The following is a 16,620-nucleotide window of genomic DNA, read 5'->3' on the forward strand; positions in this document are numbered from 1 at the left end:
ACAAAAATTGTTTGGGAGGACAGAATGTGACTTTTGGCTTTTCCTTTGGGACTGGGTTAACATGCTGGTGGATGGTAGATGCTGGTAGATGACAGATACAGAATACATTTGTGGGTTCTCCCTTTTTGCTGCCCTTGCTGGTTTCTGGAAAGTGATGCTGTTTGCTCCATTGTTCATGTGACCTCATACATTGGGCATCTGCCTGCAGTGCCTGTTTTGAAAAACAGGTTTTTTTTTTAGAAGAGTTTTGCATTCACAGTAAAACTGAGCAGAACTTAGAGAGTTGCCATATAACCCTGACCTCGACCTCCACATGTGCACAGCCTTCGCCATCTGCATCTCTCAGCAGGGAGGTACATTCTGATGAACCTTCGTTGACACATTATTATCACTCAAAGTTCATAGTTTACATCATGGTTTACTTTTATTTATTTATTTATTCATTCATTCATTCATCCACTCGTTCATTCTAATGTCTATTTATTTTGAGATTGAGAGAGAGAGAGAGAGAGAGAGAGAGAGAGAGAGAGAAAGGAGGCAAAGGGCAGATAGAGAGAGAGAGAATCTCAAACAGGCTTCACGCTGTCAGTGCAGAGCCTGATCTGGGGCTCGATCTTACGAACTGTGAGATCATGACCTGAGCTGAAATCAAGAGGTGGAAGCCTAACCAACTGACCCACCCAGTGCCCCTGTGGTTTACTTTTAGTGTTGCACATTCTATGGGTTAACAAATGTATAATGACATGTATCTACCATTATAATAGCACATAGCGTAGTTTCATTGCCTTAAAAATCCTTGGTGCTTTGCCCATTCATCTCTCCCTTTTTCCTAACCTCTAGAAACCACTGATATTTGCCCTGTCTCCTTGGTTTTGACTTTTCTAGAATGTTATGTAATTGGAGTCATATAGTATTGTATCCTTTTCAGAGTGGCTTCTTTCACTTAGTAGTAAGCATTTAAGTTTCTTCCATGTCTACTGATTAATATTTCATTTTATGGATGTATTACATTTTATTTATCCATTCATCTACTGAAGGACATCTTGATTGCTACCAAGTTTTGGCAATTGTAAATAAAGTTGCTATGAACATCTGTATGCAGGTTTTTGTGTGCATATATGTTTTTAGCTTTGGGTAAATATCAAAGAATTTGATTGCTCAATCATATGGTAAGAATATGAGTAGTTTTGTGAGAAGCTGCCAAACTGTCTTCCAAAGTTGCTACACCATATTACAATCAGCAATGAATGAGAGTTCCTGTTGCTCCACATTGTCACAAGCATTTAGTTCTGTCAGTGTTCTGGATTTTTGCCATTCTATATGTGTGTAATAGTATCTCATTGTTTTAATTTACAACTCCCTAATGATAGCTGATACTTGGCATCTTTTCATATGCTTATTCGCAATATGTTTATCTTCTTTGGTGAGGTGTCTCTTCAGGCCTTTGGTCCACTTTTTAATTGGGCCAGTTGGTTGGTTGTTTTCTTTTCTACTGAGATATAATTGACATATATGTCATTTGACATTGTATTAATTTTAGGTATACAATATAATGATTTGTTATGTGTATATATCACATAATTATTACCACAGTAAGTCTAGTTAACATCCATCACTACATACAGTTACAATCTTTTGTGTGTGTGATGAGAATGTTGAAGAACTACTTTCTTAGCAATTTTTGAATATACAATACAGTATTACTAGTGATAGTTAACATGTTGAACATTACATCCTCAGGTCTTATTTATCTTATAACTGGAAGTTTGTACCTTTTGAACATTTGCTCCCATTTTATCCCTCCTCCTTCCCCCACCTCTGACAACCACTAGTCTGTTCTCTGTATCCATGAGTTTGGTTGTTGTTTTTTGTTTGTTTGTTTTTTAGATTCCACATATAAGTGAGATCATACACTACTTGTCTTTCTCTGTCTTATTTTGCTTAACATAATACCCTCAGGATCCATCCATATTGTTCCAAATGACAGAATTTCTTTCATACACACACACACACACACACACACACACACACACACACACTACATTTTCCTTATCCATTCATCTGTTGATAGACATTTAGGTTACTTCCATGTCTTGGCTTGTAAATAATGCTGCAATAAACATGAGGGTGCAGATATCTTTTTGAGATAGTGATTTTGTTTCCTTTAGAAAAATACCCAATAATGCAATTGTTGGATCATATGGTATGGTAATTCTATTTTCAATTTCTTGAGGAAACTTCATACTTTTTTCATAGTTTTCCATAGTGGCGGCACCAATTTCCATTCCCACCAACAATGTATGAGGGTTCACTTTTCTCTATATCCTTGGCAGTACTTGTTATTTCTTGTCTTTTTGTTAATAGCCATTTTAACAGGTATGAGGTGATATATCATTGTCGTTTTGACTTGCATTTCCCTGATGATTACTGATGTTGAAAATTTTTTATGTACCCATTGACTATTTGTATGTCTTTCTGGAAAAAATGTCTGTTCAATTTCTCTGCCCTTTTTAAAATTGGATTCTTAATTTTTTTGTTATTGAGTTGTATGAGTTATTTGTACATATTTTTTGGATGTTAACTCCTTATTAGATACATGATTTGCCAATATTTTCTCCGATTCTATAGGTTGCCTTTTCATTCTACTGATGGTTTCCTTTGTCTTATGGAAACAGTCCCACTTACTTTTGTACATTAATATTATATCTCAAAGTTTTGCTGCAATTGCTTATTAGTTCTAGTTTCTTGTCAGTTCTTTTGGATTTTCTGTATATATAGGTGAACAGGTCATCTGTGAACAAAGACAGTTTTATTTCTTCTTTCTTAATGTATACCTTTTATTTCACTTTCTTGTCTTATTGCATTTGCTAAAACTTCTAGTACAGTGGTGTCTATTCCTGATTTTAGAAGAAAGTTTCTGGTTTCTCACATTGAGTATGATATTAGCCGTAGATTTTTATAGATATTCTTTATTATTTCTTTTATAGATATTCTTTATTAAGTTGAGGAAGTTCCCCTTTACTCCTAGTTTGCTGAAAGGTTTTTAAAGAAATTAATTAAGTAATCATGAATGGGTGCTGCATTTTGCTTTTTCTGCACCTATTGGTATGATAATGTGATTTTTATTCTTTAGTCTATTGTTACAATAGATTAATTTACTTGATTTTTGAATGTTTAACCTTGCACACTGGGATAAGTCTCCTTGAATGTTTACTTGATTTTTGAATGTTTAACTTTGCACACTGGGATAAGTCTCCTTGCTTAAAATGTGTAATTATTTTTATGCATCATTGGATTTTATTTGCTAATGTTTTGCTGAGGAGTTTTGCTTGTATGTTGATGAGATATATTGGCCTATAGTTTTGTTTTCCTGTAATGTTTTTGTCTGGTTTCAGTGTTAGGGTAATACTGGCCTCTTAGAATAAGTTAAGAAGTATTCCCTTTGCTTCTGTCTTCTGGAAGAGATTATACAGAATTGAAATAACTTCTTCCTTAAATGTTTGGTAGAATTCACCAGTGAACCCATCTGAATCTGTTTCTTTATGATTTGGAAAGTCATTAATTACTTATTCAATTTCTTTAATAGATATAGGCCTATTCAGATTGTTTATATCTTTTCTTGTGTGTGTTTGGTAAATTATATCTTTCAAGGAATTGGTCCATTTCATCTATGTTATCCAATTTGTATAACTTTGTTTATAGTATATGAAGTTGTTTATAGTATTCTTTTATTATCCTTATTATGATCATGGGATCTGTAGTGATACCCCTTTTTCATTTCTGATGTTTGTAATTTGTGTCTCTCTCTCTTTTTTTTTAATCTTAGCCTGGCTAGAGGTTTATAAATTTTATTGATCTTTTCAAAGAACCAGCTTTTGATTTTGTTGATATTCTCCATTGATCTCATGTTTTCAATTTTATTAATTTCTGTCCTAATTGTTATTATTTTTTCCTTCTCTTATTTTGGTATTAATTTGCTCTTCTTCTAGTTTCCTAAGGTAGAAGCTTGGATTATTCATTTTAGATCTTTTCTGTTTCTTTTTTTAAAATTTATTTTAGAGAGGGAGACAACATGCATGTGAATGGGAGAGAGGGGCAGGGGAGACAGAAAGAGATTGAGAATCTGAAGCAGGGCCCATGATCAGCATGGAGCCCAATGTAGGGCTTGATCCCACAACCCTGGGATCATGGCCTGACCCAAAATCAAGAGTCAGACACTCAACTGACTGAGCCACCCAGGAGCCCCTCTTTTGTTCTTTTTTAATATATGCAATCAATATATTATAAACTTATTGAATTTAACATATGCATTCAATAAATTATAAATTTCCCACTAAATACTACTTTTGCTGCATCCCATAAATTTTGACAAGTTGTTTTTTTTTCATTTTTATTTAACTCAAAATATTTAAAAATTCCTCTTGAGATTTTTTTTCTTTTCTTGTGTGTTGTTTAATCTCCATGTATTTTGGGATTTCCTAGCTATCTTTCTGTTATTGATTTCTACTTAAATTTCAGTGTTGTCTAAGAGGATATATTGTATTGTTTCTATTATTTTAAATATGTTAAGGTGTGTTTTATGGCCCAGAAAGTGATCTACCTTAGTTACTATTTTTTTTCAGCTTGAGAAGAATGTGTATTCTGCTGTTGTTGGATCAAGTAGTTTATTGATGTCAATTGTATCCATTTGATTAATGGTGCTTTTGAGTTCAACTATGTCCTTACTGATTTTCTACCTGCTGTATATATCCATTTCTGATAGAGAGTGTTAAAGCCTCCAACTAGAATAATGGTTTATGTATTTCTCCTTGCCATTCTATCAGTTTTTGCCCCATATGTTTTGATGCTCTGCTGTTAGGCCCATACACATGAACAATTTTTACGTCTTCTTGGGGAATTGACCCCTTTATCATTATGCAATGCCCATCTTTATATTCCTAATAACTTTCCTTGCTCTGAAGTCTGCTCTGTCTGAAATTAATATATCTACTCTTGCTCTCTTTTGATTAGTGTTAGTATAATGTAAATTCTCCATTTCTTTACTTTTAATCTATATGTGCCTTGATATTTAAAGTGAGTTTCTTATAGACAACATACTGTTGGGTCTTTTTAAAAAATTATTTTAATGTTTATTTATTTTTGAGAGAGAGAGACAGAGACAGAGCATGAGTATGAGTGGGGGAGGGGCAGAGAGAGAAGGAGACACAGAATCTGAAACAGGCTCCGGGCTTTGAGACAGAGCACAGGGCTTGAACTCATGAACTGGGACATCATGACTTGAACCAAAGTTGGACGCTTAACTGACTGAGCCACCTAGGCGTCCCCCCACCATTTTTTCTTTTTGATCTACTCTGATAATCTTATCTTTTAATTGGTGCAGGTACACCATTTATGTTTAAAGTAATTATTAATTAGTTTAATATCCACTATATTGGTTACTGTTTTCTACTCGCTGTCCTTGTTCTCTGTTCCTATTTTTGTCTTCTGCTCTTTTTTGTTTTTGTGTGTGTACGTGGTTTTACCTGCAATGCCTTTTTAGGTAACTCTTTTCCCTCGCCCCGACCCTGCCCCCAAGACACACTCACTTACATGAACCTCCAACTCTGTGCAGCTTGATGTGAACCATGGTGGGGCTGGGCTTCTGGTTCCAGTATTCTTTTCTTGCATCTCATGGAGAAGCAAGCAGACAGAGTGTACCAACTTGGCTTCAACCCTTTGGATAACAACAGCCTCTGCCTTCATCATTTCCTGTCTCTAAGGGAGCAAGAGTATCTGATCACTAAGAAAGACATCTCATTTTTCCTGTCTTGGTCTAGGAAGTGGTAGAGTAAGAGGACGTAAAAAATTGAGATTATTATGGTGTCATTGCCAGGCTGGGACCTGGATGCTACTTTGAAGTGACAGAATGAGATTCACATCAAGGAGACTTCCTAATGCTTCTTTGGCCCATGGTGGATAAGTGAGTGAACATTTTATTAGCCTTCGAGAAGGAAGATGCTTGCTTTCTTGTCATTTCCAAATGTTGAATAACCCCTTTAGAAGCTGGAGCAAAATTCAGAGAGTGGAGCTCTGTAAAGGTCTTGGATGCCTTTTAATTTGGGATTTAGTAGAGACTAAATTCTTCTGGCATGTGCTCAGCTCCCCACTGGCAGTGTTGAACAGATGGAGTACAGGTGACATTTGCATTTCTGGTGGAGGTTGGTTGTGGTGGGGATTAATTTTAGTTTTCTCTCTTGGTGTCTGCCCCACCTTGGCAAGGCTTATTTAGATCTCAGATGTTAGCTTTTCCTTGGCTAGGGCTGTGAGGTGCCTCACTAGCTTCAGCACGTACACACATACCCTTGGGCTGTTTACTCCATATTACTTTGTGCCAGATGGGTCTGGTCTTCTCTAATCCACTCAGATCCACAGGTGGGTGATGTCAGTCAGAGCCATGCTGAGAGGTGGGTCTGGTGTGCCACCTGTTCAGAGTGAGAAGGGCCTCCTTGCCACATTCAGCTCTTGCCTTCCTCCTGTATCCTGGTCTTACTACAGCTCTAGGCCCATTTGCTGTGACTTGAAATATATTTCTGATCAGCTCAGTAGTGTGGTGAGAGTTCAGAAGAAGCCATGGTTTCCCAATACCTTTAATTGTCTTTTAGCTAGTATTGTGGTCCTCTGGTTATGTGACTGCCCAGCTGTATCCAACTCTGGGTTCAGATCTGTGCTTGAAAAGACAAGCAAACACTGGCAGGAGGCTAAATGTGGGGCATGGGGGTAATAAGCCCAGCTCCAATGACAATCACATCCTCTTCCCCCTCACTTTTCAGTTTGTCTATGAGGCTGTAATGATGGCATGAATGATAAATTACATGAGCATTTCTAATTTCTAAGGACTAATTTCTCCCTGGCTATACTCTGCCAGGAGGAGAGGTGGGGAGATGCCAGGCAGTGGTGGTAGGGCTGACTCTGGCCACTGTCCTTCTCCTCTCAATTAGGAAATATGGGCTACTGGGTGGGGGGGATGAAGTGTCACTCACCTTGATATGTTGGTTTTCTAGAGTGTGCCTTTATTGAGGACCTGGGCCTTATTCTTGTGGGTTATTGTTATTAGTTTACTTTCAGTGGTGCCATGAGCTAGTGTTCCAGCTTCCACCTGAATTCTCAGGAGCACCCGCTGGTTTTGGTCTGTACTTGCATTTGAGAGCTCACAATCCTGCAAGACTATTGGGCCAGATCCTGGCTACTGCATATCTAGTACACTCTACTCACTTGGCCCTGTCAAAATGAAATATTTTTAAAATTCCTAAGTCTCTGAAGCTTGCTCATTTACCTCCTATAGTCTAACTCTATACTTTCCAACATTTTTTCATGACAGAGTTTACATAGAACATGATACCATGCAGATGAGAGGGCTCATTCCTAGGCAATGGTCCAGCACTGGGGAGTAGGTTCTGGCTTCCATAAGCCTTGTTCCTACCTTACATTCACCTGGCTGTTCTGGGGACTGTGGGAATTTGTATTTTCCTCTGGCACAACTGTACCCCGTACACAAGTGTGCTGCATCAAAGTTTAGAAGCTCTGGCCCAACACCTACTACAGACCACAATCTCAGGTGCAGCCAAAAGTTCCATCTACAAACATCTTTCAAGGTATCCCCAGGGATAAAAATACTTGCCCAAGGTGTTGTGAGTTAGGAAGAACTAAGTTCCTACAGTTTGGCACTTTTCTCAGTGCAGTCTGCCACCATTTTCCCTTCTGAGGGATAGATGGATACCAACACTGCGTGTCCCCTGTCCCTCCAGGTTAGCATGCCTAGGCTCTTTGGCTCTCTGGCCACATTTTGATGCTTAGGATGCTTCTTCCTACCCACTACATCCCTAACTATTTCCCGACTTCCACATATCTCTAACCTCCCAGGAGCCAACAGTGGGGTAAGTCCCAATTTTGCTACATCTTCTGCATAGCTTAAAACATTGTTTCTTACGATATGGTTGAAGGCATCACTGGGTGCTCATCTGATGCCATCTGCTCTTGTTACTGTGACCCAGACCTTGATGACTGGCCGAGTGCAATGCAGGTATTGCAAGAGCACTCTAGTCCTCTTTAACTCTTTGGGCTGTGTGGTACCAGGTATTGCTTCTTGTACTTAAACAGGGCTATGAGCATGCTCATTGATCCATCCATTTCTTTATCTACTTGTTTAACGACCTATTCAACAAATGCTGGCCAATGGGGATATAAAGATCAAAGACATAGTTCTTGCTTTCTAGAAGTTCAGTCTAGTGAGGGAGACCTTAGAAGTATAATGATGGTTTGTATGAAAAATTCCACGTGAGTGCTTTGTGAACACAGAAACGGGGGACCTCACACTTGGAGAGTGGGCCATGGAGATTCCTTGCCTGAGATGAGATGACTGAAAAAATTGAGTCTTTTCCTTTTCTTCTTTCTTTTTTTCTTGAACTGAGTCATGTAGGATGCATGTTAACTGCGTAAAGGAGAAAGGTTCTAGGTAGCAGGAAACCTATGTAGAGCTAGGAAGCATGTTAGAGAGCTTGGCATATTTGGGGTACTGCAAATGCCACAATTTTGTTTGGTCATAGTGGTGTTCTAATGGAGAGCAGAAAATAGGATAAAGATTTCTCTAAAACATTTCTGGAGGAGAAAAAGGGAGACTGCCATGTTAGCCTGCCATGATCAGAGCACACTTTTGAAATGAGAGTGTCTGTAAGATTCAAAACAATATATAGGAGCGCTGGGATGTTTTATCTGGATGAAAGAGAGATTTAGATAACAGTCTGGGCTTGACTAAACTTGTTATGTACGACTTCTGTGAGTGCAGGCATCACAATTGGGAAAGGAAGATTGCATTCTGAATCTTGGTTCTTTCACTCAAAAGACAGCATAATCCTGGGCAAGTTACATGACATTTATAAACTGGTGTCACGTTAATAAAGATGGTTTTCATAATGTCTACCTCACCAGGGTTGATGTTAGAAATAAGTCATATAATTTATTGATGTATGAAAGAACCTAACGTAAAACACCTGACAAATGTTAGTTTCTCTGTCTTTTTTCCTCTCCCCATTTTTTTCCTTCTTTTTTCCCTTTCCACCTTCCCTTGCTCATGAATCTTACTTATTAAGTAAGTAATACAGGTCAAACACCTTGCAAGGATCTGTGTTATCCATTATGGTTGCGACTAGCTATACACGAATATGGAACACTTGATGTGTGTCTAGTCCCCATTGAGATGTGCTATGAGTGTAAAATACAGAAAGTAAAGACTTAGTACAAAGAAAAAAAAAAGGAATGTGAACTATCCCATCAATTTTTCAATAAATCACACATACTTAAATGATAACACTTTGGATATATTTGGTTAAGTAAAACATAGTCTTAAGATTAATTTCACCTGTTTCTTCTTACTGTAAAAGATGTGACTGCTGGAAATTTAAAATTACATATATGGCTTGCATTTTATCTCTATGGGACAGTGCTGTACTGGTTGTTGGGGACTCAGGGGTGAAAAGAAATGCTGATCTTGCAGAGCTTTTAGTGTAGTGGGGGAAGTTGGGAAACTACCACTGATGACAAAAACAACAAAAATAAATAAATGAAAAAACAACAAATATAAAATTCCACATTGTAATAAGTACCGTGAAGAAAGGTTTTCTATGGGCAGGAAAACTGGAGGACATAATTTTGGCTGACTGGTCATGGGAGCCTCTCTGAAGAAGAAACATTTTCGCTGGGCCTTCGGGAAGGCCTTCCTACATGAAGTTTCCAGGAAAAAGTGGAAACAGAGTTTCAGACAGAGGAAACAGACTGCCAGTTGATATTTGTTAAGTCTACCAAACACCTGGCCTGTGGTATGGAGCTGCCAGGAACAAGAAAGGTCCCTGTGTCTTCGGAGCTTGTGGTCTGGTGAGGAGACAGAAAAGGCAGGTTCCTGAGTGTGCAGGGCTGAGGCAACTACCAGCTGGTAGTGTTTCTCCTTCTCTCTTCACACTGCCTCAGACCATCACAGACCATAGCCTTGGCTGTGAAGCTCCTCTGGGCCAGTCAGTTCTTTCATCATGGGTAACACTTACATTTGTCCCTTTTCCTCTGTTCTCACTGCTCTGTTCCAACTCAGACTCGTCATCTCAGAAACAAGCGTCTGCAATAGCCTCTTAACCAGTTTCCTTGCCTCCAGCCTCTTGTTCCCTTTAATACCTTCTGTGCGTGGCTGTCAGATTAATCTTCCTGAAATACCATTTACACCACGTAACTTCTTTTCTTCAAAGCTTTTACTAGCTTCCTGATACTGGCAGGGGAGCCGTATGTCAGGTGCTCTGCACTTGTCTCAATTTTCACCCTTTCCTTTTCCTGTCGTGGATAATGACACTTCCCATCGAAGCTCAGTCTACAGCCGGAATGGCAGCTTCTTTGGCTGACATTGAGCAGCCTTTGAAGCCTCATCTCTAGCCATCTTCCCGTATTTCCACTTCGGCCCTACATTGCCTTCTGGGCCAGGCATGCTGGAGTCCTCATTGTCCTTGAAGCACACAGGGAGGGGCAAGGGCAGATTAGTAAGAGCATGGGTTCCAGAGTCACCCACACCAGCTTCAAATCCCAGCTCTGCCATTTACCTAGAACCCTTTCAGTAAGTTACTTATCTTTTCTAAGCCTTGGTTTCCTCCTTTGTTAATACCAGGAGGCTAGCAGTAATTTGTATCCTTTGAGAATAGGTGGGAGGATAAGGTAAGACACTGTAAGTAGAGTATTTTGCAGGTGCTTCCTCCATATTAAGCCCTAATCTATGCACACTGTTTAAGTAAATGGTAAACCATATATGTGCTGACTAACAATGCTGCCTCCAGAAATCTCTGGCCTTGCTTTCTTTTTTATTTTTTTTTGCAACCTCCTTATATCTGGTGATGGATTGTGATCTGACTTCTGTGTAGCTGCGATGCCAACCAGACACTGAATAGTGGTGTCAGGGAGCCAGATGGGGCCTCAAGAGACCATCCAGTGTAGGACCCTGAGGCCCCTCACTGTGTTCGAGTAGATTCTAAGGAGTTACTTGAAAAATCTTTTTAGCCCTTGTGGGGCTTATTATTTTTCTTGCACGGCAGTCTCTGGTTGGCTTTCCCTCCCCAAAGTCCTGTTATTGCTGGTTTATCACATGTTTTTGTCCGCTTTTAATTAGATGTCTTTTTTGACTTCTGTCAATGAGCAACAGTGAAAAAAAGGTTTGAAGCTGGGAATAGAGGAGACTGGCGGTTTAGTTACACCTCAGTTATGAATCTTCAGGTGAGTCGTCTTCTCCCCGCATTCCTGATCATACTTCATAACGTCCTTCATGGAATTAACCAGATCATGGGCTTGGACGTGTTAAAAGTCTCACACAGATTTAAGGTGCTGTCTTTCCTCACCTGTTTTGTTTTTGTTGGACTTGGTATAAGACTCATCGTTAAAAGGAGGAGGCAATGTGAGGTCTTCTCATAGGAAACATGTAGACAGTGCTATAGGTAGGCTTAAGGAAACTAGTCATAAGGAATTCTTGTTATTTTATTTTATTTTACTTTTGTTTTATTTTAAGGTTTATTTATTTTGAGAGAGAGAGAGCACATGTGAGGGAAAGTGGGGGAGGGGCATAGAGAGAGGGAGAGAGAATTCCAAGCAGGCTCTATGCTCAGTGCAGAGCCTGATGCAGCACTCGATCTCACCAACCGTGAGATCATGACTGGAGCCAATATCAAGAGTCAGATGCTTAGCCCACTGAGCGAACTAGGCAACTTGCATTTTAAATAAATAATGAAAAATATAATCACCAAAACAGTTCTAAATTTTTTTTCTCCCATCAGTTTTGGATTACAACAGGATAGGTTACAATTCAAACAAATTAAGTTACAAAGAACACATTGTGCTTCAGAGTCCTCTGAGTAATTAGGAGTCTTTTTTAAGGTAGGAAGCTCTAAGTGGAAGGAAATCTTTGGGTCAAGATTGACTTTTATATTTGCAGTCAAAGGCAGAAAGTGAGTAAATGTGGCTACAGTCATGTTTCTCAATTTTTTTTTAGACCAAGACATAAAAATCTCACATCATCTATTAGTATTTTAAAATAGGTATTTAAAATACATAAATATAATTTATGATATATATGATTTTGAGAGCATCATCTTCATCAGGAAACACTGAACAAGGGACTTCATCTTTCCTTGCATTTATCTCTTTGTAAAATGTAGTATGTAGTAGTTTGTCATCAAGAGCAGAATATAATACCTGGTTTAGGGTTAGTGCATCATAAATACTTTTGAAGTAAGGATAAGTGAAAATTAACAAAAAAGTAAATTTTGGGGGTGCCTGGGTGGCTCAGTCGGTTAAGCGTCCGACTTTGGCTCAAGTCATGATCTCGTGGTTTGTGAGTTCGAGCCTCGCATCGGGCTCTGTGCTGACAGCTCAGAGCCTGGAGCCTGTTTCAGATTCTGTGTCTCCCTCTCTCTCTGACCCTCCCCCCATTCATGCTCTGTCTCTCTCTCTCAAAAATAAATAAACATTAAAAAAAATTTAAAAATAAAGCAAATTTTTAACAACTCATTTATGGAGACCAAAATGTCTATAAATTACCCCATCTAAATTACTTTGGTATGTGACTATAGGAAAAGAAATAAAGTACCAACAGGAATTCAGAAGATATATTGTATTTGTTAAACCATTAAGGGAACAGCAAGATTAATATAGTGCCCATCATACTTGACCAACTTTATGTCCAGTCCTTCTTTTTTTTTCCTTCCAAATTTTTATTTAAATTCTATTTAGTTGACATATAGCGTAATATAGGTTTCAGGAGTAGAATTTACTGGTTCATTACTTAGATATAACATCCAATGCTCATCATAATAAGTACCCTCCTTAATACACATCACCCATTTAGCCCATCCCTCCTCCCACCTCTCCTCCATCAGCCCTCAGTTTGTTCTCTGTTGTTAAGAGTCTCTTATGGTTTGCTTCCCTCTCTCTCTCTCTCTTTTTCCCTTCCCATATGTTCATCTGTTTTGTTTCCTAAGTTCCACATATGAGTGAAATCATATGATATTAGTCTTTCTCTCACTGACTTATTTCACTTAGCATAATACATTCTAGTTCCATCCACACTGTCACAAATGGCAAAATTTAATTCTTTTTGATAGTTGAGTGATATTCCATTGTGTGTGTGTGTGTGTGTGTGTGTGTGTGTGTGTGTGAGTGTGTGTATGCCACATTTTCTTTATTTGTTCCTCTGTCAATGGACATTTGGCCTCTCTCCATAGTTTGGCTATTGTTGATAATGCTGCTATAAACATTGGGGTGCATGTACCTCTTCCAATCTGTATTTTTGTATAAATGAATAGTAATGCAATTTCTGGGTCATAGGGTAGTTCTATTTTTAACTTTTGGAGGAACCTTCACACTGTATTCCAAATGGCTGCATGGTTTGAATTCCTACCAACACTGTAACAGGGTTCCCCTTTTTTTGCATCATTACCAACGTCTGTTGTTTATGATCAGTCCTTCTAACTTTGAGCCCCACGACTCTTGTTCTACTTGTTCAGAACTGATTTTCAGAAGAACCAGCAAAGAACCAATTATTTGGTGGCTCTGATGCTAGGAATCATGAAGAGATTGGAAGAAACATTGAAAATCATCATTGATTAATACTTCCAACCTTAGCAAATAAGAGATTGACCCATTTTTTTGTATTAAATTTTTTTTAATGTTTATTTATTTTTGAGACAGGGAGAGACAGAGCATGAACAGGGGAGGGTCAGAGAGAGGGAGACACAGAATCCAAAACAGGCTCCAGGCTCTGAGCTGTCAGCACAGAGCCCGATGCAGGGCTCGAACTCACGGACTGCGAGATCATGACCTGGGCCAAAGTTGGCCGCTTAACTGACTGAGCCACCCAGGTGCCCCAAGATTGACCCATTTTTAATATCAGAGGACTTTTGGGATCCCTCCCTTCCCCATCCAACAATTGGGTTGTGGCTATACTTTTAGTATCTATTGACTGAGAAAAAAAAAAGACATATCAGTTCAGGTGGCCTCTTACAATGGCATCTTGATGCAGGGGTCTGTAGCTTACCTGATGATACCACTGTTTTAGATCAAATTCCTCATTTAACAAATGAAGCAATGGGACAGTTTTGATTAATAAATAGCCAGGATAGGGATGCCTGGGTGGCACAGTTGGTTGAGTGTCTGAGTCTTGATTTTGGCTCAGGGCATGATCCAAGGGTTCTGGGATTGAGCACTGTGTCAGGCTCCATGCTTAGTATGGATTCTCTCTCTTTCTCTCCTTCTACCCCTCTCCCTTACTCACTCTCTCTCTAAAAAGAAAAGAAAAATAAATAGCCAGGGTATAATTCAGAAAAGTACAGGATATTTATTTATTCATTTTTAATTTTTTTTTAATGTTTATTTTTTGAGAGAGAGATTGACATAGTGTGAGCATGGGAGGGGCAGAGAGAGAGAGAGGAAGACACAGAATCTGAAGCAGGCCCCAGGCTCTGAGCTGTCAGCACAGAGACCGACGTGGGGCTCGAACCCACAAACAGTGAGATCATGACCCTAGCTGAAGTTGGACACTTAACCGACTGAGCCACCCAGGCGCCCCCAGAAAAGTACAGGATGTTTAAATATAGATCTGGAAATATTCAAAAGTCATGGCCTGTGACTTTGTGGTGCAACGGTAGTATGTCTGACTCTAGAAGTCACAGCTAAATCAACTTGGGATCTCTTACTCAGAGAAACATGTCAGTCTCTTCTAATGAATTTCATGCTTGGAGAAACAGAAATATTATCTTTTCCCCCCAAGTTTATTTATTTATTTTGAGAGAGAAAGTGAGCACACAAACAGGGGAGGGGCAGAGAGAGGAGAGAAATATTTCTTTTTCAAGTTTATTTGAGAGAGAGAGAGAAAGAGAAAGGCAGAGAGAGAGGGTGAACAAGCAGGGGAGGGGCAGAAAGAAAGACAGAATCCCAAGGAGGCTCCACACCATCACCATCAGCACAGAGCCTGATGCAGGGCTGGAACCCGTGAACGGTGAGATCGTGACCTGAACTGAGATGGAGAATCAGATGCTTAACTGACTGAGCCACTCAGGCACCCTGAAACAGACATATTCTTGAATTCTTTCCTCTTATGTTCATGTGGCACTTCAGTGTCAAATTCTTCCCCAGCTTCATGGGTATGGCTTGAGAAATCTCTACCCTGAGCTGTTGCAATGTTCTTTACCCAATGGAAATCCTTTCATGGGATGCCAGATAAAACACAGGGCGCCCAGTGAAATTTGAATTTCAAATAACACATGAAACATATAGGACATATTTATGCTAAAAAAATTTGTTGCTTATCTAGAATTCAGATGTCACTGAGTATCCTATACTTTTGTTGTTGTTGTTGTTGCTGCTGCTGAATTTGGTTTACATCACATTGTCCAAAGTGGTACCAAGTGTTGAAGGGCAGGAACTGGAAATGTGGGTGACATTCTTGCATAGTTGTCAACACTGGTTATTGACATATTTTCTGGGGACCTTTAAGATCTCTGTCAAAGGCTATGAGGCTTGTGTATAGTTTTCTCACGAAGCCTTGCTGTTTTTCATGGACATGTAACTCAACTCAGACACTGGCAGCCCAGCCTAGAAAAATTTACTCTTTTTTCTTTATTCCCTATGTTCATTCTCATTTACCTTGAGGTTTGTCATGACCTTGTGCCCTGCCCTTCTGTAAGGTGGAGGCAGAAACAAAGGTGGATATTTCTTTAGGCTGAAGTAATGACTTTAAGGGTGAATCAAGGGACAGGGGATAGGGCAGGAGGGAAGGAGTCTTCAACTCACTCTGACCCCTCATTTTCTTGTATAGGAGTCAGAGCATTTTCCATGGAGTATAGCGAACTACAAAACTCTCCACTTTTTGTTGTCTGAATGTGAATTTAGAGGAGGCCAGAGTTTTTTTGTTTTTAATTTTTTTTAACATTGTATTTATTTTTGAGAGAGAGAGAGAAATAGAGAGAGACAGAGAATGAGCAGGGGAGGGTCAGAGAGAGAGTGAGACACAGAATCCTAAGCAGGTTCTGGGCTCCAGCTCTGAGCTATCAGTACAGAGCCCAAAGTGGGGCTTGAACCTCGAGATCATGACCTTAGTCAAAGTTGGCACTTAACTGACTGAGGCACCCAAGCGCCTCTAGAGGAGGCTAGAGTTAGATGCCTATCAGAGATGCCTATTTCTGTCTCTTCTTTTTTTTTTTTTCTTTTTTCTTTTCTTAGTTTCTCTCTCCTGTACACATTTGATTCAAAATAAAATCTGGCATTGGGCCAATTTTTTTTTCACTTATTTAATTTGTAAAATGGGATATTCTAGGATTTTCTTAACTCCAATTGTGAAATCAATGATTTTATTCCCAAACCATGCAGAATACAATGACAAAGCCAAAGAAAGAGCCCATTGGAATGAATATTCACATTGAAATTATGCCACCTCAGGGGCAAAGCTGGGTAAAAGAATGGCTCTCATAACAGATCCTACGAGTTAGAGAGCTTTTGCTTTTTAAGAAGTTGGAAAAAAAGCACTGCAAATTAGGCTACTTGTTGCATGGGATTTTGTTTCTTGCCCAG

The 16,620-nt window shown here is 39.2% G+C and overlaps 1 protein-coding gene across 6 annotated transcripts in view; it reads left to right on the top strand.

Annotated features, from left to right (window-relative positions):
* Positions 1-16,620, top strand: part of TMEM45A (transmembrane protein 45A) — an 86,364-nt gene that overhangs the window by 24,776 nt on the left and 44,968 nt on the right. The window contains exon 1 of one of the 6 annotated variants that reach the window (XM_043593974.1): positions 11,179-11,277. The exons of 4 other annotated variants lie outside the window; for them this stretch is intronic. The gene's annotated coding sequence lies outside the window, so the exon portion shown is untranslated. Of the gene's footprint in view, positions 1-11,178; positions 11,278-16,620 lie in introns of those variants that run through there. One more of the 6 variants, XM_043593969.1, reaches the window with a different exon arrangement.

Source organism: Prionailurus bengalensis, chromosome C2 (assembly GCF_016509475.1).
Source record: "Prionailurus bengalensis isolate Pbe53 chromosome C2, Fcat_Pben_1.1_paternal_pri, whole genome shotgun sequence".
Lineage (NCBI taxonomy): Eukaryota > Metazoa > Chordata > Mammalia > Carnivora > Felidae > Prionailurus > Prionailurus bengalensis.